The sequence below is a fragment of the Ursus arctos genome, unplaced genomic scaffold (assembly GCF_023065955.2).
Source record: "Ursus arctos isolate Adak ecotype North America unplaced genomic scaffold, UrsArc2.0 scaffold_20, whole genome shotgun sequence".
In the NCBI taxonomy this organism is placed as follows: Eukaryota; Metazoa; Chordata; class Mammalia; order Carnivora; family Ursidae; genus Ursus; species Ursus arctos.
The window spans coordinates 15,494,545-15,520,215 of NW_026622875.1; the positions used below are offsets into that span (position 1 = coordinate 15,494,545).

Below are 25,671 nucleotides of genomic sequence, written 5' to 3' on the forward strand. Positions count from 1 at the left end.
TATAGCAATAAGACATTTCCCATAAAATTATTTCTTTTCTAAAAAATACCACCATGGTATGAACCTTGTGATCTCCTGTAAGGCACTAGTGTATCTTAGGGGAAAAAAAAAATCAGAGAAAGGGTTGGATTTGCCAGTATCATTCTCTGCAGAGTTAGTAGCAGTTGTCTAAAGATCTGAAATCTACAGTTAGTTGGAAGGAAAGTAATAGAAATTCTGAGACAAATAGAAAGTAAGAAGTATAAATAAAAGTAATAGAGTTTTTGAAAGCACATACCAAAAAAAAAAAAAAGAAAGAAAAAAAAAGTCACTTTTGATCTTAGCCTTGATCTTAATAACTTTCCAAAGCTTTTAAGATTTGTTATATATTTTTTCTAGTCTTATCTGGTCTACAAAGATGCAGACATTTTAAAAATACATCAGTGATTTTAACCACGAGTGCTAATATAACTATTTTCATTAGAACACCAATGACCCAAGCAAGGCCATAATGGCACCTTGACAAGAATCTACCAAACACACACACACGCTGGATCACACTCATGATTTATGTTTTATATATTGCTCTATTCACTTACGATTATCTTTCCTTGTCATTAAATATTATTAAATATGTAAAAATGACTATGTAATGTCCCATCATATAGCTTAACCTAATAGGAACTTTAAAGAATAGATTTGTGTTTCTCTTAAAAATTTATTCTATTAACCTAGTAGATCAAATGCCAGAACACATTCAAGAAATCATTACATAGGAATCACATCAGATTCTTTTCCATTCCTGATAAAGTGGCAGCAATTAACTGTGGGAAGGGTAAGGGCTGGGATCCATCATGGTACAATGTGTTTTATATGAAGTGACATCATTTGAACAGAAAGATTACTAAAGCTGGGTTAATGGAACATTCTTGTTCTCGTGGCATACTACACAGATTTAGAAGCATGTAAAGTGCATTTGAATTGGAGAACGAGTAGAGTTTGGGTCAAAAGTGAAGAAAAGTGTATGTGATGATAAAAGTATAAATGTATGAAGTTTACTAGAAGAAATGGTGTGTTTTTCAATTTATTTAGAAAAAATCAGGTGCAGATTCTGTGCAGCCACAGTCATAAATACTCAGTGAGACCAGCAGGACTGTAAAGGAAGAGAATCACTGTTACTTTATCATTTATTAGCTCTAAGAAATTCTGCTGCTATGTGCAGTATGTCTCCTGGGCGCTCCCGCCCTACAACTTGGCATTATGGCAGCCCTGGGTTGATTGTGTCCTCAGCCGTAAGTTACAAATTAGACACTGTACTGTTAGTGCTGCCTAAACTTCCAGATCTAAGCAGCTGGTGAAGTTCCCTCTCCCAAGGATGTCCCTTTATCACTGGGAAAATTGTAGCTGCTCAGTCCTGTTGACACACCTCTCCTCTCAAACATGATCACAGGGAACCCAGACTCACCTCTGTCTTTTGACCAACATCAATGAGCCCCTGTCAGAACAACAGGCTTTTGGCCAGATCCAACTGACAGCTCTCGGAGAATCTACATGCACTAGGAGAAATTGTTCAGAGACTCAATCATTTGGGAAGTCACTGGCTTAAAAGAAGTCACCATTTGCTTGCAGACTGACTGGTTAGTAACTATATTCAACTAGTTTTGTGAACCATGCTTATAGATAATTGTTTATAGTAAAGCTGAAAGAGTGATATATAATTTGAGTTGGTAGCCTGAATAGTTTGTGTAGGTAGGGAATCACTTGTTCAAGAGAAAACTTTTTTTTTTTTTTTAAACAGCATCAGAACACCAAAAGGTAAAAAGTAAATTTTAGGTAAGTTATGAGAAAACATAGAGATATCAAACCTTAAGTTTTAAATAATGAGCTGTCATAGTTTTAGTATGTATTTTCCAACTAAAGAAGGAATTTCTAGAATTCTTCATTATTGCACTTAAAGGTAAGATGACAGGCAAATGTTACAACTAAAATGAAATAGATCTTGTTTTTTCTTTGATTTCAAATTATAATGATAAATAAATTCTCAAATAATTAGTTAGCTTTAAAAAGCAGGCAGCCAAATGTAGATAGTGTGGGGTGGCAGCTAAAAGCACAGGAATCAAAATTCCTGTGTTTAAATCTTTACCAGTTACCACATTTGGGTGAGTTACTTATCTCATTATTACTCAGTATCCCAATCTATAAAATGAGGATAAAGCAGTGCCTATATCATAGGGATGTTGTGAGGATTAAATAAAAACAGTCTTAAAGGCTGAATGTGTTTGGCATATTATCTGTGCTCAATAAATGTTAGCTTTACGCAAAAAATATTAGTTTATTAAAAAGCCAATAAAATAAACTCTAGGTAATCATTCTATTTTTAAAAAAGATTTTATTTATGAGAGAGAGAGAGAGAGAGAGAGTAAGAGCACGCACAAGCATGAGCAGGGGAGGAGCAGAGGGAGAGGCAGACTCCCCCTTGAGCAGGGAGCCTGATGGGCTCAATCCTAGGACCCTGGGAAATGACCTGAGCCTAAGGCAGATGCTTAACCAACCGAACCACCCAGGTGCCCTAGGTAATCATTCTAAACAAGGCCTAGTTTCTGTACACTTGGACTCCTTTAACTTTATTGTGCATTTGAATCACCTAGGGATTTTGTTAAAATGCAGATTCTTATTCAGTGGGTCTGGGTGGAGTCGGAAAGTCTGCATTTCTAACAAGATCCCACGTGATGCCCATGATGCTGATCTTTGCCTTGACACTTGAGGTAATTGTGGATGGTTGCTCCTAATTTATAGTACAGTGGTTCTCAGTAGGGGCAGTGGGAATAAGGAATGTTTAGACAATATTTACAGATTTAAAATGCCTCCCAGGTGATTGTAATATGCTTGCCTTACTTTGTCCCTAATGCCTGAAGAACCACTGATTTGCCATTTCAACTTTTATTTTGTTTCTCCTTTTCTTATGCTTTCCTCTACTTTCCCCTTGCCTTTACAGCTTTAGACTAAAAAATAGTATTAATAGTTAGTTCCCCAATTAGTAAGAGTGAAACATCAATTTCAAGTCATTTTTTGTGTGTAATAGGATATTATACTCAAATGAGGTTAGAAAAATGGTTTCTCTCTAGCGTATCTTTTCTAAAATATAGGGATCTGAAAAATGTGTTTAACATTTTCCATGGCATTAGCTGAAAACAAATAACAAGCAAGCAAGCAAGTGACTTAGTAATAGAATACAAGGATGCATTGGACGTGGTGCATATATTATCAAAGGAGGTATACTCCCATAAAGAAGGGAAAGTTGTGGAAGTGGCTGGGCTCAAACAGTGTGACCACATTAGACATTCCACCTGGTCTGAAAAGTAGGACAGAAGGAGGCTTGTTTTAAAATGGCTTCCCACCCCAGTGTCACTGAGATGCCTGGAGAGACTCATATCCAAATATGTACTTAGCTTGACCAACATCTCTCTAGGGCAAAGACCATTTTTATACTTGAGGGTTCTTAAGGAGCTAATATCACTCAGATCCATAGTATTCCCTCTGTAAGTATCTTCTACTATTGTTGATACATTTCATACATATAATTCTTTATTTTCCAAGGTGGATAGAGGAGCTTTGATTAATATTGATTGGTAAATATCTAAAGACATAGTAGAGAGCAAATTAGCAATCATAAACTCTTTTTAATAGTATACAATCATATATGTGTTCTCCAGTATTCTCACTCTGAAGTTAACCATTCAAAGTACTTTAAATCCATTGATATAAATAAATTTTAACATCATTTGGTGAAGAATAAAGCAGCTTATATGTGTATACAGTGAATAAGAAATCATATAAAACTTGACCCAAACTGAATGATTATTAATTCTATGATTGATTTTTAAATTTTAAGGACATTTAGACTTAGGACTTGGAAATGAAGGCACAGTGCGATTAGGAAAAATAAAGCATACCCATTTCTTTACCCATTTTCTAAACTATTAAATATTAGAAAAGTAATTAAATGTGAGACTAGCAACACCATTTAAAATATTCTTAGATATAGGAAGGAGACTCTGGTAATCACTGACAAATTCTAGACATTTATTTCTACTTAAGACATTGGATAATGCACCTATTTAGGAACCAGACAAATAAAACAAAAACTTCTAGATTGAGCTATAAGAATAATGTAAAATATAGCAGTCATACAATATTTACAGCATATAGTGAATTCTATGTTAGTAAAATATTTGAAAGATGATTTTACACTCAAGGGAATTGTTTTCCCTTGTGACCATCTGCTACAGAGAATCAAAAATCAGATAGCAAAACTTCCAATGTTAATACAATGACTAATATTAAGATTCACTTGTCATTTCTATGACTGTTCTAGGTATATACTTTGTTTTCTATTCCAGTTGTCATGTTTGTCATTAAAATAACCACTGACTAATAAAACATTTGGCAAATGTATAGTTCATGTATAGCTCTTTAGTTGTTTTTTTTTTTTTTTTTTTTTGGCTGTGATTTATTTTGGATGTATTATAGAGCTTTAATAGGGTAATGGTAGTAATTTGTCAAATCAGTTGAATATTACCTTAAATCCCTATTGACACTCCTTGATTTAAGATAGCTTTATATATTAAGTCATCGAAAAGTTGAATTTTGGTAGCTAAAATTCATATAATGAATAAAATTTAAAAATGTAAAACGACAGCTAAATTTAGGCTGGAAATGGAACAAAACTTACTTTTGCTTATAGAAACTTCGATATACTATTTTAATAAGTAACTACATGACAAAGAACACAAACCCTGTAATCTAGTGACTTTAGGAAGTTTTGAAAGGGAAGGCTTAGAACCATTTAGAAGAAAAAATAATAGCACTTTTCAGTGGCGATGAGTTTAAAAGGTGATCTGTCCAGTTTACTAGATAACAGGGCAGAAGAGCATTCCTAACCTGGCCTTTACTGCTTTGTAATAGTTTGCTGGTCTGGCTCTATATTTGTTATTTGCCACATTGTGTCTTTAAGACAGCTTTCTAATCTTTGCAACAGTTGGATTTACTTCAAACATCTAAATAAAATTCTTAAATTGCTAACTTACTTGGGAGGCTCTCTGGCATAGCCCAGTCATGACTGAGCAGGCAAAGCACTAGGTAAACTAATGAGTGTGGGGCTAAAGGCCGGGAGCCTGCATCAGGCAGCCAAAACATGCAAGTGTTATGGGACTTGGTCTAGGTCCCTGTAACAAATTTGAAAACAAAATACAGCAAATCTGTTACTTGCTTGAAAAGGATGTGGTGGCACAGATAAAATTATAGAAAATATGCATTATACATTTAAAGTACTAGTTTTAGACTTCTCTCAGCTAAGTATTTTACTGGGGCTTTGGTTAAGTAACAGATTAAATTTTCTTTCACTCTTTTCTCTCCCGCATAGGGCAAATAATTAGTGATAGTAACAACAGTAATAAGCAGCAGCAACAAACCAAAAAAAATGTGTATACACATGCACACACACACAGAATTCTTATCTCAAACTAGAAAAAAAAAAAAAAAGAAACACAATGTAAGAAACCTGAACAATCTACAGATTGTTTCTTTTTTGAACACTGAACTAGGGTTAGAGAGTGACAGGAAAGATTTAGGCTTAGAACTCTTGGGATGGGGAGCACTGGTGAAGCAAAAGGGACTGAAAGACATTTTCTAGGTTTCAAGGAAGATAAGCCTTTATTTGGCATCGGTGGAACCAGTGGAAGAAAACCAGCTTTCTTCTGAGTTGGATGATGGAGCATTTGATTCAGTTTAAGGTCAAAGAAGAACCTTACCAGAAATGGAGGCTTCATGATGGGCACAAAGAACAATGAAGTCAGGGAAAAAAAAAATAAAGTGAGAGACAGAGGAGATGACAGACTTGACACTAAAAACTGTAAAACTTTAACAAATACTGAGACCTGGCAACTGGGGGTACACTTCCTGAGTCATAAACTGGGTTATGGGAACTGCCAGCCATAATCTGGGGGGAGGGGGTACGGACTTTGGAGCCAGCACTGGAAACTTAATGATTTTCCAGAATAGATAATTTACCGGGACAGTTATTTAGCGAGTTTTGAGGGTCCCAAACATGGGCTAAATGGGTAATTATTCTAGACTATTATTTTTTAAGCAAATAACTAGGAAAGAAAAGGAATCAAGGAATGTTATTACTGGAGAGAACCTTAAGGGCAGGGACCTGAGGTTCAGAGTTGTAAAATAACTCTCCTGATAGTACACACCCATTTAAGTGGGTCTCCCCATTGCCCTGCTCCTGGCGTTTCCGTACCCCTGCACTGTGTGCCTGTGAGTGTGGCAGAATCCACCACAGCCTAGAGATTACCTTTGTGGGGCCTTTAGAGCTAGGGAAGCACTACAGGAGACAGGGAAGCAGACAGTTTGTTAGAGAAAACTTACAAAAAGGTTACAGCTTATGCTAAAGGAAATAAATGCCTGGGGACCCAGGACACTCAGATGGTATCTACCAAGAAAATCATGTTGGGAACGAGGTACCTTCAGGAGAAACAAGTTGCTCAACAAAGTTATAAAACAGAACAGTATCGTCCCAGATTTCTTGCATCCCTCACTGTTACTTTCTCTTCTCTGAATGACACTAGAAACAAATGTAGCTAAGTCCCAAATTTGATCCCAGGAAAAAAAGAGCACGCAAACTTTTACTGAGAAGAGAGGGCTTTGAGGGCCAGTAGTGGAATTCTGATACACCACCAGAAAACAAAGAAAAGGTAAAGAAGCCCCAGTTGGGTTCAATAGCGGGGTCGCTACTGGCTGCCCAAAGACGTGGGGCAGATGTTTTGGGAAAGACTTGCTGAGGTCTTGGGGAGAAAGCAGCAGGCTGGCAGTGTAGAAAGACTGGGCTGGACAGTTAAGGGAACTGAAGAATGGGGTGCTAGGTAGGTGGTGTGGAGGAAAGGAGCCAACAAGAGCTTCTCTTAAAATCCCGCCTCAGTTACAAAGTTGTACTGGCCAGGGCTGTGGGGATTGGGGGGTGGAGACGCCGGGCTTCTCCGCCTTGCCAATCTGATGAATCTAAGGGCACCTGGGAAGACCTGAAGGTGGGAGAGTTTGCTCCAGGTGGGGGCGGTGTCCAGTACCAAGGACCCACTGGTATGGTTTGCAGGGAGGGGTGAAGGGGAAATGAGCTGTGCTGCGGTGTTGCCTGGGAAGCAGAGGGGGTGGTTGGGGGCACTCTAAACTTCACCTTAGAAATAGCACAGCTTTTAAATAGATGCCCCGCGGAGTCATACCGGCTTCTCACTCAAGATATGGTGAAAGGACAAGAGTTGGCTAAAAGCCTCGGGAAGAAAGTTTACTTGGTTGCATCCCAATTCTGCAGATTTCTTGCTTGTACTCAAAAGAGTCTGGTCAAATCGGAATGAAATTTTGGGGGCACGAAGCGAACAGTCTCAAATTGTTCCCAGGCGCCCCTCACCTGATTTGGGGAAGGGCGGCCCGTTCCTGGTGGGCGCCGGCCTGAACTAAGCTCGCTCTCTCCTTCGCCCCGGGAGCCTACCAGCACAGCACCCTCAGTTAGGACACCTTGACATGAAACTGACCAGCCTTGCCCTGCAGCCCCCAAACCCGGCCTGGGAGTCCGTGTCGACTCACCCGCGCCCAGGGCGCTGAGCCCACGTCGGACCGCAAGCTGGCAGCGCTGGTGCGGGGTTTCCGACCGCCGCTTCCTCGTCCCGGCTGTGCGCCCTCACTCCTGGGGTTCGTTTGGGCTGCTCCCCATCAATCACCGCCCTAGCACGGCAGAGCTGCTAGCCGCGCCTGTCGCCACTGCCTGGGGCCTTGGCTGACAAGCGCTGGAATCATCCGCGACGAGGCAGCTTTGATTTATAGCGAGGGGCGTTGCTGCTCCGTAGGTTCCAAGGGACGAGGCACTGTTTTGCATTCTCTCCTCCTCCGCCCCGCCTCTGGAGACCCTCTTAGCCCAATCTCCTCCCCCTCCAGATGCTGACGGAAGCGGGAGGATGCCACAATCACACCCCAGTGTCACCTATCAGATCTGTGCTCACATGGCTTGGAAACCTGCGTTGGGGAGGGTCGCGAAATGGGAGAGAGCTAGGGGTACAGGAGAAACAGTTCACGCCCTAGATAAATGTTTCCCAACCCCCCCTCCCTTTTTTTTTTAAACTTGGAAAACTTTTAAAGGAGGAATTAGCGAACTTCTCTTTCCTGTAACTCAAACTTTGACAATACTGTTGTGGATCATAGATACCATATATTAATATCAGGTTTACAGAGTGAAAGGGTGGGCATTTATGTCCTCCTATTGGACATGCTATCAGAGTGCATGTTTAAAAGTATAAAAATATAAAAGTTAAAGAACAAAATATGACCAAATATTTAAGGAAGAATTAATATAATTTCTTCACAAGCTATTCCAAAAAAACAAGAGGTTCACTTCCCAACTCATGCAGTGAGGCCAGTATTGCCCTGATACTAAAACCAGATAAGACATCACAACAAAAGACAACTCAGATAAATATCTCTTATGAATGTAGATAAAAATCCTTGACAAAATATTAACAACTTGGATCCAGTAACATATAAAAATGATTATACACCATATCAAGGGAGATTTATCCCAGGAATGCAAGATTAGTTTACTGAAAATCAATTGATGTAATACATTATATCAGTAGAATAAAGGACAAAAACTACAGGATCATCTTAAGTCAGAAAAAGCTTTCACAAAACACAACACCTTTTCATGATAAAAATACTCAACAAACCAGGACTAGAAAGGAACTTAGTCTGTAAAGTCCATCTGTGAAAAACTAACATCATACTTACTGGTGAAAGACTGAATGTTTTTGCATCTAAAATCAAGACTAAAACAAAAATGTTGGCTCTCCTCACTTCTATTCAACATTGTGCTATAGGTTCTAGCCAGCACAATTGGGCAAGAAAAAGAGATAAAAGTCATCTAGGTTAGAAAGGAAGTAAAAGTATTTTTATGTGCAAATGACATGATCTTGTATTTAGAAAATCCTAAGGAATCAATTAAAAAACTATTAGATCTAATAAGCAAATTCAGCAAGGACCAGTCCAAAAATGAAATGAGAAAAAAGTTGCATTTACCATAGATCAAAAAATTAAAATACTTAGGAACAAATTCGACTAAAAAGGTGTAAAACTTGTATTCTGAAAACCATAAAACATTGAAAGAAATTAAATTAGACCTAAACAAATGGTCGCCTGGGTGGCTCAGTCGTTAAGCTTCTGGCTTCAGCTCAGGTCATGATCCCAATATCCTGGGATCAAGCCTTGCATTGAGCCCCGCATGGGGCTCCCTGCTCAGCGGGGAGCCTGCTTCTCCCTCTTCCACTCCCCCTGCTTGTGTTCCCTCTCTTGCTGTGTCTCTCTCTTTGTCAAATAAATAAATAAAATCTTAAAAAAAATAAACAAATGGAATGACATTCTATATTCATGGATCGGAAGACTTAATATTGTTAAAATGGCAATAATCTCCACATAACATACAGATTAAACACAATCTCAATTAAAATCCCAACAAGCTGTTTTTGAAGAAATTAACAAGATGATCCTGGACTTCATATGGCAGTGCAAGAGACCCAGAATATCCAGAATGATCTTGAAGAAGAGCAAAGTTGGAGGACTCACATTCCTGATTTCAAAATTTACTATGAAGCGGTAATAACTTAAACAGGGTTTTACTAGCATAAAGATTGAGATGCAGATCAATGGAATAGAAATGAGTCCAGAAATTCTAGCATATTATGGTCAAATGATTTTTGACGAAGGTACCAAGACAATTCAATGGGAAATGAACTGTCTTTTCCACTAATGTGGCAACGAAATAATTTGTGAAATTTGGAAGATTTCCAGAGTCTGAGTGAAATTTGGAAGTGTTCCTGTAATTATTATATGAGGTTCAGGAAAGCCTTATATTTTTAAATCGATTTAGTGCTATAAATCATTAACCATACTCCTGCCTGTACTAAATTCCATCTTGGTTTTAGAAATGGTGATAGTTTTGAGGACCAGAAGTTTCTTAGAGAGTCAGTTGTTTGGGGTGAAACTTCTTGAAAGGGTGGGCTTTGCTCTTAGGGATATTATATCACCAGAAACAAGCAGACAAGAAGGATAAGTTCCTAAGAAATTAATGGCATCAGTATTATTGTGATTAATCAGCTGAGTAATAGTTTAACCATAGTTTATTTTTTTTATTTTTTTAATTTTTTTTAAAGATTTTATTTATTTATTTGACAGGGATAGAGACAGCCAGTGAGAGAGGGAACACAAGCAGGGGGAGTGGGAGAGGAAGAAGCAGGCTCATAGCGGAGGAGCCTGATGTGGGGCTCGATCCAGAATGCCGGGATCACGCCCTGAGCCGAAGGCAGACGCTTAACCGCTGTGCCACCCAGGCGCCCCTAACCATAGTTTAAACCATAGTTTAAACACTTGACTTTTCTGGATATAATAACACATTGATCCTATGCATGAAAGTGAGCCTTAGAGTTATGACTAGAGACATGGATTTGAAACCGAGCTTCAAATATATATACACATGCATATGCATAGAAAAAAAATGGATGTACTTTCACTAAAATGCATACAGTGGTTGTTTGAAAGTCGTACTTATGGGTACTTTTAGATGATATTTGCTTTTTATGCTTGTGTATGTTGCCCAAATTTTATTATAACAATTACATCAGTATAACAGGGTGAACTAGAAGGTAGGGAGCTTAGTGCAGGGACTGTTTGGAGGACAAGAAACATCTGTGTGGACACATTTTGCTGCCACTAAACTTGAAGGCCTAATGGTTGCAACCACATGAGTGTGCCTATACCTGTACTCTAGGGCATTCCTACGATTTAGAATATGCAAGTCGTTCTCATATTTATCACAATTCAGTATTTGGCATTTATATGAGGAAAAAGTGTTACAAACACACATAAATATTCATAATGTTCAGGTTTGTTTCCAAATGGAGGTCCATCCTAGTGACTGTAGAAGTGCTAAGAGAATAGAGACAGGCTTTTCAGATGGATACTATGGCAGACATTAACCTAATCTGACTTTGGTTTATCGTCTCAGAGAGAATATTGGGTAAGACATCATGTCATATACTCTTATGTATAGTACTTCCAGATGAATTCATTGTATAGCTACTGGCAATGGTAAATTGGAACTCATGCAAGTGGCCACTTACATTACTCAAAATGGAAAAAAAACACACAACATTTTTTCTATTTCTCTTATTCTAAATTTTTTCTCAAAGAATCTATCATTAAGCCTCATTAAGTTTAAACTTACAGAAAGAACTCCATTTTGATTCCAGTTTCTCTGTCTCCAGCTTTTAAAATTTTCACCTCTATTTCTAGATTCTCAGATGTGCCTTTTACATCTCCTCAGGTTTTTTTTTCCCATCTTTTTGGCCCATATTGATCCATTTCTAGACAACCTTCCAACGTTTGCCATTTGAAAATTTGGTTATCCTCAAAGACTCAGGTCACATGCCAATTTTTAATTTTCCCACTCACATCTGCCGGAAGTTACCACTTTTTCATTTGAACTTTATGCAACTGTTTTTGAATATATAAAGTAGCATGATTTTATTGAAAGAGATGTTTAGAGACCTGGCATCCATTTTCCATTTTCTTAAGAGGCATCAGTGAAGGTTGGCCAAACCAGTGGACATTTATATCTTCCCTTAAAATAAGGTTTTCCGATATTCTGTTTACAAATTATGTGAACTCGAGCAAGTTATTTAACCTTTTTATGGTTGAGTTTAATCATTAGTAAAATGTGAGTACTAATAGTACCTAATTAATTGTGAATGAGCATTAAATGAAGTAATACGTGTAAAGCAAATAGAACAGTGCCTGTTCTATAGTTAGTACTTAAACAAATGTTAACTTAAAAAAAAAGTTAATCCCATTAATTCTAAGCATGTATCTTGTCTAATTATTCAAATATAGTCACTATTCTAAGAAATCCTTCCGAAAAGATAAGGGTCTGTCTTACTCAGTGTACTTTACCAAAATTGATATCCCTGCTTTAAATAGTTTTACAGGAATATAGAGAAAGAGATGACTATGACAACAAAAGAGAATTGTTGAATATTCTTGACTGGGGCATGTAGATAGATAGACTCATTAAGTATAACTGAGTTTTACAGTGCTATGTATTATAATGAGGATCAATGTCTCAGGAAAATTTATTTAAATTGTCCATATAGTATACTCTCAGAAACTAATATGTAGAGTGAGTAAACAACTGTTTTACCCCTTCTATTTTCTACCTTTTATAGATGTAACCTCTTAAAAAAAAGAGTTATAAATTTCATGTATCATTAACTAGACAGCCTTTCTACTATTTATTACCTTCATTTATAAAGATAGAGAATGAACATTTACAAGGTTCTGTAACTCACCAGAGCGTAAGGATAGTCCAATAAATGTTATCCAGTAAGCCAGCAAATGTGAAATATAATTTGTAGAGGCTTGGACAAATCTTAAAGAGTAAAATATGTTATTCTAAGTTATATTTGGCTTTAACTATGATTAAACATTTAAAAATTATTTAAATGTTCATGAGGAATGAGGGAAAAATTAATAGGAGTAAAGCTATTCCTAACTTTAGAGATGAAGTCAGATATAATATGAGATGGATCAATTTAGTATTGAATTAATTTCACTTTCTAAAATAAAAAGCAAGGTTAGTATACTCACCAATAAAAATGTTGGTAGACGGTAAGAAAGAATGAAAAAATACTACACAAATAAAATTCCCAACAAGAGAGTTGTTACATGTGAGTGTTTTAAATCTATGAACATCATTTTTTTTTAAAGATTTATTTATTTGAGAAAGGGAGAGAGAGCGAGTGAGAGAGAGTGCGAGAGAGCACGCGAGTGCTGGGGGAGGGGCAGAGGGACAGGGAGAGAGAGAATCTCAAGCAGATTCCTCACTGAGGGCAGAGCCCAACACACGGCTGGATCTCAGACTCCTGAGAGCATGATCTGGGCTGCAACCAAGAGTCGGATGCTTAACTGATTGAGCCACTTCGGTGTCCCTATGAACATTTTTATTAATAATCACTGAATAGATACGTAATACTCTGGCTAGAGGAACTGACATACATAAGAGTTGTATAAATTTATTAAATATTTAATTTAAAAGAAGGAAGTTTTATATAATTGCTTAAAAGATGGAGGTACTGAGAAATGAAGTATTTAGGAAGAACAGGGTAGTAGGTATTTAGGGTGGCAAGCAGTATATATTTTGACCCATATAAAGAATACAGCCGACTTTCGGATTAAAAATTCTAGCAAAATGAGTGATGTTTGTAAAATTGTGTTTGAATTTAACTGGTTGAGGAAAGATGAGGAGACTAGGCTATCCCAATTTTAATTAAATTCCCATTGTCTTCAGAATAGTACAATCTATATATTTTCCAACACATTTCTTGTTTTGGTTCAATTTTGGTGGGTGGCCCCTTATTGACTGTCAGATTGTTCATTCACACCATCATGCTGGCTGTCCTTTACTCACTACAGAGGTCATGATATCAGGCTGCCTACTTGGCTGATGCTTCTTTGGCATCCAGCCATCTTGAGAACACCCATGCTGGACCAGGATACACTCCGGCCCTGCTGATTGAGCTGCAGGATCCCTGGTCCAAGCAGAAGGCTCCTCCCTAATCAATGAAAGGCATGCCTTTGACAGGGGAGATGTGTATAGCTAATCTGAGCTTCACTGGGTTAGAGACAGTTCCTAATGAATGAAGCTTCCTCTGGCCCATTTAACTTGACCATGCAGTCCAAAAATACCTCCCTACACACAAGCAAATTATCTTTAAAAAAGAAAAACTTGATGCACTCACCTGCTGCCCCTGTGTTGTAAGAGCTGTCATCTAGTCCAGATTTCATCTACACTAGTTTTCATGCTGGAGGCGTTCACAAAAACAGCCTATATAAACAGTCCACATTGGGACGGCTTGAAAACCACTTATTAGCAAAGTTTGAGCAATTGTTTGTTGGGAGATGGAGTAAGAGTATTGAAGTAATACCATCAGCACTCATATGTACCACTTTGAATCCAGTGGTGGAAGTGTGGTTGGGTTGAAGGTTTCTTCTGACTGGGAAGTTTTTTAAAAAGAAGTCCTGACTTTTCTAGTATATCATCCAAAAGTTAATTTTATATTTATCCTTATAGGATTATTTTAATTTTAAGTAGACATTCAGGTTCCTTTGGCTGACTCTGCTTGTACTCACACTTTCTGTCTGGTTAATATTCCACAATCTTTCTACATGAACTCATGCTGCTAGTTGTTCATTAAATTGTTCTTGCCTAAGTACTTCTTGATCAATTCTATTATTATTTGTTCTTATTCTTTCCTAGTATTGATGTTAACTGCTTGGTAATTTCCTGGATCTCCCCTTTGGCACATCTTAAAGATTAGAATAGTTATTATTATAATTATTTCCTTGAATCTTTCTGCAGCCCATCCATCATTCTCTATTTTCTGCATTGTTTATGACTTGAAGATCTACAGGATGTAAATATATTATTCATATAAAACAAATATCTTACTGTGAGAATAATATTCTCAAATATTTCTTAGCAAAGAGATTTATATTTTACTAAAATATACTTTGAACATACTAAAATAAGAAATAAAATTACTGGATAAAAATTAAGCATTAACAGCTAACATATACTTCTATTGGCAAATCATTTGGCCTTTCCTGAATGAACAAAATGTAAAAGTAAAAAATTTTAACTTAATTACTTAAAAATGCAAATAAAGTACTATTTTATTAATATCATTTATCCATGAACAACATATGTTGTCTCTTTAAATATTTTCTTACTATTTGATATTTTTCAAATATTGCTTATTCTTAGAGCATAGACATAAACCAGTTTTAGACCTTTAGTCACAGAAGAGATACTATTAATTAATCAAAGCACCTATAATGACTACTGGATTAGGCATGAGGGCATCAATAAGACCCAGCCTTTGAATATAAGATGCTCACAATTCAGGGAGGTGAAATTAGCAGGGTTGTATAACACTATGTTTAAACATTAGAGATATGTTCAGAGAATGCAAAGAAGGCCAGAATTAACTCTGATAGCCAAGCTGTAGAAAGTTACCATAGGGTATTCTAGACAGAGGTCACTACATGTGCAGGTGACACTATGACAGTGTGTCTTTTCCAATATGGGTATAAGGAAATGGTTCTTTCTTTAATCTTGATCTCTTGTGCTGGATTGGAATCCCCCAGCAAGCAGAGATCATGGTGGCCTTATTCACTCTGTACCCATGGCCTGGCATAGCGGTTGGCACATAGTACATGCTCAATAAATATTTGTTGAAGGGATGAATGGATGAGGTGAGGGTAAGATTTTGAAAGGCTAGGTTCAAGTATTTGACTTATCCTATGGGTAATGAGAATCATGGGGATCATTGAGCAGGGAGTCCTGTGATCTCATTTGTTATGTAAGAAGGTAAAAAGTAATTCTGGTGGAAATGTAAAGGATATATCCAAATGGGACCAGATTATGGGCCCATTGAGTGAGAAATTCCGGGAGATGAATTAAAAATATGAGAATAAAAATGAGTAGGACTTAAACTAAAGTGCTGGCTCTATGGATGGTGGGACAATCTTCTGAAATGCAGTGGAAAGGATTCATCGATTGACTGGTTGGATATTAAGGGTGAGAGAGAGGCACAAGGTTAAAAATGAGATTTCTGAGTTGGGAAACTGGATGGATGGCAGTGCTATTAACTGAGTTCAGGAATACCAAAAGGGAACATATTTTTAGAGAAAGGATGAATTTAATTTTGGATGTGCTCAGCTTGGTTTCTTGAAGGACATTCAAGTAAAGCAGGATCTGGACTGGGTTATGTAGTTTTGGGACTCATGAGTGTAGAAATGATGCTTGAGGTTATGGGAGAAAGTGGTATTTACAAAAGAGAGTGAAGAGAAAAGGGAGGAAAAAATGAAGATGAAATCTTGGGAAACACACATCTAAGTGATAGAGGGGGAAGAGTCAGCAGACAAGAGAGCTAACATTGTTTCAAACACAAACTGTGAGACAGATGCTGTCTTAGTTACTTTGCATATGTTGTCTAGTTTAATCTTCACAACAGCTCTGGGAGATCTTATGAGAAGTAGGAGCTTTTCCAGGCATCCTGAAAACTTGGCTGGAGTGAATTTTAAGTAGGCATTGGCAAACTTTCTCTGCAAAGGGCCAGATAGTAAATATTTTAGGCTTTTGAGACAACCTTACAACTCTGCCATAGATAAGCAAGTAGTTGTGTCTGTGTTCCAATAACACTTTATTTATGTACACTGACATTCAAATTTCATATGTCAAAATATTATTCTTTTGGGGTTTTTTTAATCATTTTAAAATGTGAAAACTATTCTAGGCTCATGGGCTCTATAAAAGCAAGGAGCAGGCTGTGGTTTGCTAAACCTTGGTTTAAAGTATAAGAAGGTGTTAAGCATCAGATGCAAACATGTGGCCCAAAAAAATCACTGAATCTGTTGATGACCCAGCAAAAGTGGTTTCAGTAGATTGGAGGGGCAAAACCCCATTGTAACAGGTTGGGGAATAACTAGGTTGACAGAGTAAGCATAGACTTTCTTAACAAGTTTGTCAGGGAAGGAAAAGACAGAATTAAGGTGATACCTTAAAGGAAAGGTGATGTCTAACATGAGAGTATTTTTGTCGTGTTTTTTCATTTTAGGATTTGGTTTCCAGGGAAAGTCATTTAAAAGAAAAAAAAAAAAGAAAAAAAAAAGAGAAGAAAAAGTGAGCAAGTGTTAGAACAATGTAGAAACGTTTCAGGTCATGAGAAAAATATGTTGGGAAAAGGAGTTTTGTATTAGTCAAAATACAATAAAAGTTGGGACTACATCAAAATAAAAAGCTTCTTGCACAACAAAAGCAAGAATCAACAAAACTAAAAGGCAGCCTACTGAATGGGAGAAGGTATTTGCAAATGACATGTCTGATAAAGGATTAGTGTCCAAAATATAAAAAATAGGGATAAAACTCAACACCCAAAAAGCAAATAATCTAATTAAAAATGGTCGGAAGATACGAACAGACATTTCTCCAAAGAAGACATCCAGAATGCCAAAGGCACATGAAAAGATACTCAACATCACTGATCATCAGGGAAATCCAAATAAAAACTACAGTGACATATTACTTCACACCTGGCAGAATGACTAAAATAAAAAACACAAGAAACAACTAGTGTTGATGAGAATATGGAGAAAAAGGAATCCTCTTGTACTGTTGGTAGGAATGCAAACTGGTGCAGCCGCTGTGGAAAATAGTTTGGAATTTCTTCAAAAAGTTAAAAATAGAATGACCCTGCGATCCAGTAATCATACTACTGGGTATTTACCCCCAAAATACAAAAACACTAATTCAAAGGGATACACGCACCCCTGTGTTTATTGCAATGTTATTTACAGTAGCCAAATTATGGAAGCAGCCCAAAAGTCCATTGATAGATGAATGGATAAAGAAGACGTGGGCTGAATACAGTGAATATTATTCAGCCATAAAAAGGAATGAATTCTTGCCATTTGCAACAGCATGGATGGAGCTAGAGACTATAATGCAAAACAAAATAAATCAGTCAGAGGAAAACAAATGTCATTTGGTTTTGTTCATATGTGGAATTTAAGAAACAAAACGAGCAAAGGAAAAAAGAGAGGGAGAGAGAGAGAAAACAAGAAACAAATTCTTAACTATAGAGAACAACCTGATGGTTACCAGAGAAGGGGTGGGGGGATGGGGGAAATAGATGATGGGGATTAAGGAGTGCATTTATGATGAGCGCTGAGTATTTTATGGAAGTGTTGAATTACTATACTGTACACCTGAAACTAACACTGTCTATTAATTATACTGGAATTAAAATAAAAAACTTAATAAAAAATAAAAAATATTAAAAAGTTAAAGAAAATTGGCCAAAAAGGTTGATACTCAAGCCTTCTAAATTATTACTTCAGTATTTCTTATTACCTCTGGTAAATGCTTACATATGGAAGGAAAATTATGACAAGGTGAAATGGAACTTGTCTAAATTTCAAGGAATAGAAATCAAATATGTCATATTAAGGCTAGATTATTCTTTGAATAAATTATTTCAGAGCTCTAATTAAGACTGTATTTTAAGTTACATTTAATTTCAGAAGGCCTTTTTCCTCCTGCCCTTGAGTTGCTTTCTTTCTACTTCTCTGTCCCTGAGGACATCACTCTCTCATCAGTAAGCTTGACCCTTACTGTGATAAATCCCAGTTCAAAGTCACCAGAATCAAATTTTATATATTTTTTGGCACACTGGTATTATTTTAATTATTATTTATGATGTTCCCATACTATAATTCTTCCCTTCTGAGATCAAACAATGCAGTTATATTTATATGCCGTATCTCCTTCTAAAAACAGATGCTTGACACATGTGTTCTGGGACAAATAGTCTTCATCAATAGAGATACGCCTATGATGTTTTTCCCAAAGACATTACAGAAACAAAATGTGTTGGATTTTTCCTTCTAATTTATTGTATCTGGTGAGTGCTATAATTAAGGATTAGGAACCAAAGGAAATTATTTCAAAGCATAAAATTTCCTGGAAAGGCATTATCTGTCTAATTATTAAGAAACCTCTTCATTATAAAACTCAAGATATTCAAGTAAAAGGAGCTCAGGTAATAATAATAAAAAAAACATTTTTGTTGTGGAATGTTACCCACATATAGAAGAATAAATAAAATAAACGTATACTGTAGTGAATAATTATAAAGCAAACATCCATGTAAGGACCATCTGTTATGACATTGAATTTTATCCTCCCAAAATTCATATGTTGAACCCTTACCCCAATATGATATTTGGGGATAGAGCCGATAATAAAAGTTAAGTGAGGTCATAAGGGTGGGGCCTTGATCTAATAGGACTGTTGTCCTCACAAGAAGGAGGAAAGACATAAGAGAGCTCTCTTCCCCTCCATGAGAACACAGAGGAAAGGCCATGTGAGGACACAGTGAGAAGGCAGCCCTGTAAAAGCCAGGGAGAGAGGCCTTAATCAATCCTGACAGCACCTTGATCTTGGACTTCCAGCCTCCAGAATTATGAGAAAATAAATGTCTGTTATTTAAGACTCCCAGTCTGTGATATTTTGTTAAGGCATCTCTAGCTAACTAATACACTGTGCAAGTAAAAAAGTAGAACATTGCCAGAATGTCGGAAACCCCCAGTGCGTCTTTTTTCTATCACATTCCCCTTAGAGGTTACCAGCAAGCTGACCTGAATGGTAATCATTTCCTTGTTTTTCTTTATACTTTTTCCACATATGAATGTATCTTTAAACAATACAGATTTTAAACTTCAAACTTCATATAGATAAAAGTATACTGTTAATGTATTTGTCTCCATCTTGCTACTTTTGCTCTACATCAGGTTGGTCCCAATTTTCCATGTTCCTATGTATACTGTTAGTATGTTCATTTTTTTTTATAATAGAGTATTTAAATGTATGAATATACCTACCACATGAATTCTTTTGTGGATAGCTATTTGGGTTGACATCTTGGCTAATATGAGTATTGTTGGAATGAACATTTCTGTATATGGTTCCATATATATATATATATATATATATACATATATATATATTTCTGAAGGGTACATACCTGGAATGGAGTACCTGGCTCACGGGGTCTGTTAAAATAATATTTTCAAGGATACGTTACTTTAGAAATGTGACTTCATATTTCTTTTCTTCACTCCAGGAGACAGGATCATATCTTTTTGCAGAGAAAAAGGCCAGGTGGTAGGAGCATTGGTTTTAGATTCGCCATTTTGAGATAGCTTTGTAATAACCCTTCTCTTAGGGAATACATTTAAATGCTTTTTCTCTTCATGCTGTTGTCACTTGGTGTACTCCAGAAAGGATCCTGTTAATGTTTCCAATTCCTATTTTAAATCTAAAGGACACTTAGCTGGGGCTCCTGGGTGGCTCAGTAGGTTGAACTTCTGACTCTTGGTTTTGGCTCAGGTTATAATCTCCGGGTTGTGAGATGGAGCCCCCAGTTGGGCTCTGCACTCAGCATGGAGACTGCTTGTCCCTTTCCCTTCTCCTTTGCCCCCCATTCCCCACCCCACTTGCACCATCTCTCTCTCTCAAATAAATAAAATCTTAAAAAAAAAAGGGGGCACTTAGCTATATGGGTATGATGATTAATCTCCATTTGTACCCCTATACCACACAAGTCCATTCTGTATGCTCTATCCTGCTCTATTCCTGGGGAGATTGACTGCTACGAAGACACCATCTGGTCTTCTTGCTGGCTGGCCTGTGTTTAAAATTGGTCAATGGGAGATTGAGTTTGTCTTCTGGTTCTGGCATTTTGTTGGATTTGGTTAAGAGGAGGCACAGGCGAGAGATCTGAGGGCTGGGAGGTTGGGATATTTCTTCTCAGCTCCCTCCCTGCTTTGGTATGGAGTCTCTGGTAGTAGTGTCACTCCTCCAAGTGTCTAGTTCATTCTGGGAAGCTCGTTCTTTCTGGCTCCAGATTTCATTTGGTTCCAGGACCACCATTTCCTCTCTTTATCCCTTTAGTCCTAGGGGTCGTAATGGTTTCCCACTATTGCTTGTCTCCAAGTACGTTATTGTACCTTATTTATTTCCTTATCCCTATCCACCCTCTATAAGGATTTTGAAAGTCGTCAATAATCCTTCTAGGGTAAATTCTGTTTCTTACTGGGTCTCTGCCTGATAGCTGGAGTTTAAATTTCTGTTAAATAGACACTGTGTTTCTTCAAACACAGTGTCTATTCAAATTTCCTGAATAGTTGTCACATTTTATTTTAGGTTTAAGTAGAAAGTGTTGCTAAAAATGAAAACATGCATCCCAATATAAAAAGAGGTATCAATGACTGATTAGTGTAATTAAGTACTAGTTGATATGCATAAAAGTGAATTGAAATATAGCATATATGAATTAATCTAGAATCCTAAATCAGAGCCCATATGCCTTGTCTGCAAGTTGGTGACTAGTCAAGTTATTCATAGTTTTCTAAATCTCTAATACTCAAGGGCTTATTTTTTGCCTCACTTTTATAAGTGTGCTTAAGAGACTCTTCTTTAAGATCAACTAAATTATTCCCCTGCATTTTGTCTAACTTCCTTTTGTTCTGGTGTTTGCAGAGTGTACATTAGTCATACTCATAAGTGTGGTAACAAAGCTGAATTGCTGAAAGAACCAGAATTTTCAACATTTCACTGGTCATAGATTCTACCTCTGTTTTCCAGTATTTAAGTTTGGAAGAGGAAAATATGCACAGTCTCTCCAGAATTCCTGCTGTGTTGAGCTCAGAATATCATATAATCCTAGCTTAGCTTTCATGGGCATTGTTGGTCTTGATAACTCTAAGCTTGGTATGAATTCCTAAGTCTACATTGAGAAAACACATATGTTTGCTAATCTCTTTTTATTTTGGGTATTTTGATTTTATCAAATTTTAGGTCAAATGATTAAGGGAGTTGATTTTTAAAAACCTGTTACAGTTTAATTTGAACAAAATATGAAAAACTGTCTTTTCCTAGCGCTATTTGTGTTACTTTGAATGTATAAGCTTATAAACATGAAATATTTAAACACAAACACCCAAAGGCTTTAGACCTATAGAGGAAGAAAAACCAAAAATAAGGGTCAACATATTCAAATGACCAGAGATACTGTTTTACTCTTCGGTAGATATAGGTAGTGAAGGTTTTATTTGTTGAAGTATTTTAGTTGACTCCCTTTGAATACTTAAGCTGAAATAATGGAAGAAATCTGATATGTTATTGACGGGGAAAGGATGGTATAATATTGCCCCTGATATTCCTGCTGCTCAGAGTAGTAACTGGTACATATTAGATGCTCAATAAAGACCATATGTTGCTTTTGAGAAAGCCAAATGTCATCCATTAATTGAAAAGATCCATTCTGATCCTTCATACCTGCCAAATATTTATTAACATATAAGCTTTATTTGCTATTCTAACAGTTCTGTTGCTTATAGCTTTAGTGTTTTGCATGCAGTATGAAAAAGATTATAAAAATGAACTCCTATGGAATATGCTGTGATTGAGGCTAATTCCCAACCACCAAGATGTTGTTTGTATTGTTAATAGCCTCTGAAATCAGTATGAGACTAATGTACAGTTAATAATTTTACAACTGTCCTCTCCTAACATAAAACATAAGGCTTTTAAATAAAGAGAACAAGTTTAAATATAATTTGCATCAACACATTATAGTAACATTTGTACCTAGGGGAAAGAAAAAAAAATGTAATGGGTTTTAACGCATACTGCAATATGAGTAGATGCTCAGCATTACTTTGACATTGCACTGTCTTTCCAGTTTTCAAAATTAATTATTTCTCCTTTTCTATTAACTTTTAATTGCTTAAAGTTCATAAATAAGTGAAATTTCTGAGGATTTAGAATGAATCTATTGTTTTATATATGTGTTTGTATATGTGTGTACACACACACACACACACATAATATATATATGTATGTATATAACTTTTTAATGCTACATTAATTACTGACTCTGGCTTCTTATCCTTGACTATATTTTAATTGAATGTGTTCAGTACTCTGAAAAATACAGGATGAAGCCAGTTATTGTCATAGGAAAAATAAGTACTAAGGTAAGATGCCAAATCAAAAGTAGAGTCTAATAAACATCGGCAATAGAAGGAGCAGGTTTAGCAGTACCCAATCTACATTTTCAGGTGAATTGATTTAAGTTCTTGCAGTGATTTTGAACTGTGTAACAAGAGAGTGTGCACATGAAAACATTTAGTACAGCAGCTGAAAAATAGAAAGAGCTCAATGCATTCTTTAGAATTTCCCTGTTGAATAAATTTGTACAGATTTTTCTGTTTACTTGCCACAAACTTAGTAAAGCACATGGAAAGTGTCCTGTAAAGACATACTGAGTTTTCATAATTCTTAGAACTGTAGAGAGCTGTAAAGAACTTGGAGGGTCCTTTCATTGTATAGGTGAGGCAGTTGAGGACTAGAGCAGTAAAGTGACCATCCAGTTTCACTTGTTACTGATGAAACCAGGACCAGAAGTCTAATCTTCTTACTCCGTATCCAGTGTTCTCTTATTTAACACATGTCAAGTGATGACTTAAATTGATAAAGAATTGTAATTGATCAGAAAAAACACTGTTTTTATAATATAGGCTTTAATTCCCCAACTGACCCTTTTATGCATTATTAGAGTATGAATGTCTTTCACGCATGCAAAAAATGTAACGAATAAGTTCTGGATATTTTAAAGGAAACAGTGTGATTTGACAAGAAAACAAGAGTTTTTACTCTTGCCATGCATTTCACGGGTTGATAATTTTAACCTCTTTTATAGGAAGCAGAGTATAAGAAAAGGAATACAGATTGGGAGAAAACTGGATTTCTTGTCCTGAATTTATCACATTTTAGCTGTTAGACTTTGGAAAGATTACTTAACTTTTTTGAGTCTCAGCAACTTCAGTTTGAAAGTGGATATATTTACCTCTTGGTTTTGGCAAGAAGATTATGTGACAGCATTTTGTAACCTGCAAAGCATCACATAATGCAAGGTGTTATTACATGGTAGAACCTAGTAGTTGAGAATGACTCTTGAGCTACACCATCTGTTTTGTGGTGGTGTTTTGCCACTTATTGGCCAGTAGCTTCCCTAGGCCCCAGCTTCCTCATCTATAAAATGGATATAATAATAACACTTACCTCAGATTTCGTGGAGATCAAATTGGTTAATTTACATGAAGCTAACATAGTACGACAATATTTTATTTTTTAACATAATTTTATATATCAGCTTTATGTGTAAGAGCCAAAACAACTTGAAATAACCCAAATGTTTTTCAATAGATACATAAAATAAATTGTGGTATATCCATACAGTAGAATACTGCTCTGCAAAACAGGAAAAGAAACTATTGATGATGATTTGATTGGTGATTGACACGATTGAAAATGATAATGATCAATATTGATATTGAGATCTTTTGAGGCACCTGGGTGGCGCTGGGCATTGAGTCTGCTTTAGATTCTCTCTCTCCCTCTCCCTCTCATCCTCCCCTCCACGTCTCTCTCTCTCTCCCCCCTTCTCTAAAAACAACAACAGCAAAGACCACCTCTCTTTCCCCAGTTTATTGAGAAATAATTGACATATGTCACTGTATAAGCTTAAGTTGTACAGCATGAAGTTTGATTTATACATATTGTAATGACTACAATCGATTTAACTTCTATCATCTCATATAGATACAATAAAAACAAAAAATTAATTTTCCTTGTGATGAGAACTCTTTGGATCTACTCTTTTAACAATTTTCCTATTTACCATATAGCAGTGTTAACTATAGTCATCATGTACTTCATCTTATAACTGAAAGTTTATATCTGGGAGCACCTTCCTCCAGTTCTCCCTCCTCTCATCCAGTGCCACTATATTTTCAACACTATTGGTAATGACCTCAAAATGTTTTTACATTATAAAAATCAATATTTTTAATTGACTAATAATGTGCTATCATAAGGGTAGTTATTAATAAAGGAAAATATTAAATATTCTAAAATGGCTTATCTATTAGAATATATTGGTAAAAATTAAGCAAAGAGGAATTTCCTTGAATAAATTCATACAGAGTGACTTGAGGATGAACATGGATATTTAAAAATCAGACTAATAACTATCCTTACATAGAATTCTTCTCATTTCTTGGCTTAAGTGACTGTTATAACCTTATTTGTCTTAATGATAATTCCTCATTTTATTCTTAGCTCTTCACTATGTCCCAGAATTATAGAGGAAAAACATTTGACAGATTTTGGCCTGAGTCCAGTGTTCAGAGAGAGCAATTAAACATGTGAAGGTTAGTAAAGTAGTTTGTACTTAGCATCTGAAAAAGAAGGAAATGAGAATCAATAAGCAACAGGTAAATAGGATTTAAACCAGTAAGATTTTTGCAGAAAAAATCCCTCTCCTAGAGCCTTCAGAGAGAGAGAGAGAGAGTATTGCTCTGATACCTTGATTTTAAACTTCTAGTCTTCAGAAGAGTGAGAGAATATATTTCTATTCTTTTAAATTACCTGACTTGTCTTAATTTGCTATGGCAGCCCTAGGAAATTAATACAGCTCTCCTACTACTCTCCTTTCCTCCAGTTTTACCCTTGGAGTGGGTGAGAATCTGCATTACCTAAAATGGAACTTCCCCAAATACAAATTTCTTCATGGGACTCTTCTACTTCAACATTTGGTTGGAGACTTCAGAGTAAACTATAATATCCTTAGCATGGCATTGCTATGCTATAAGGACCTTCATAATAAGTCTTATGCAAACCTCTCCAGTTGCAACACTTTCCACTCCCATGCAATCATTCTAAAGCCTAGCCGTTCCTAAAATTATTAGCAATTTATCACATACTCTCAACTGCTATCAGTTTTAAGACTCAGCTCAGGAATCCCCTGTGGATTTTCTTTGATTATTTACGATTGGCCAAAATCTTTATATTATTCTTGTGGAATATTTTATATTGCACTTTAGTTTTTTAATTACTTCTTTGTCTCCTAT

At 36.3% G+C, this 25,671-nt stretch overlaps 1 protein-coding gene and 1 long non-coding RNA gene across 10 annotated transcripts in view; one reads left to right on the forward strand and one right to left on the reverse strand.

Annotated features, from left to right (window-relative positions):
• Positions 1 to 7,914, reverse strand: part of AGTR1 (angiotensin II receptor type 1) — a 45,161-nt gene extending 37,247 nt beyond the window's left edge. For 4 of the 9 annotated variants that reach the window (XM_026497237.4, XM_048216135.2, XM_048216137.2 and 1 more), the window contains exons 1-2: positions 7,621 to 7,857; positions 1,445 to 1,535 (exon numbers count right to left, since the gene is read on the reverse strand). The gene's annotated coding sequence lies outside the window, so the exon portion shown is untranslated. Of the gene's footprint in view, positions 1 to 1,444; positions 1,536 to 7,620 lie in introns of all 9 variants that reach the window. The other 5 variants (XM_057315921.1, XM_026497236.4, XM_048216134.2 and 2 more) reach the window with 3 other exon arrangements.
• Positions 1 to 25,671, forward strand: part of LOC130544384 (uncharacterized) — a 267,115-nt gene that overhangs the window by 119,126 nt on the left and 122,318 nt on the right. The window lies entirely within an intron of this gene.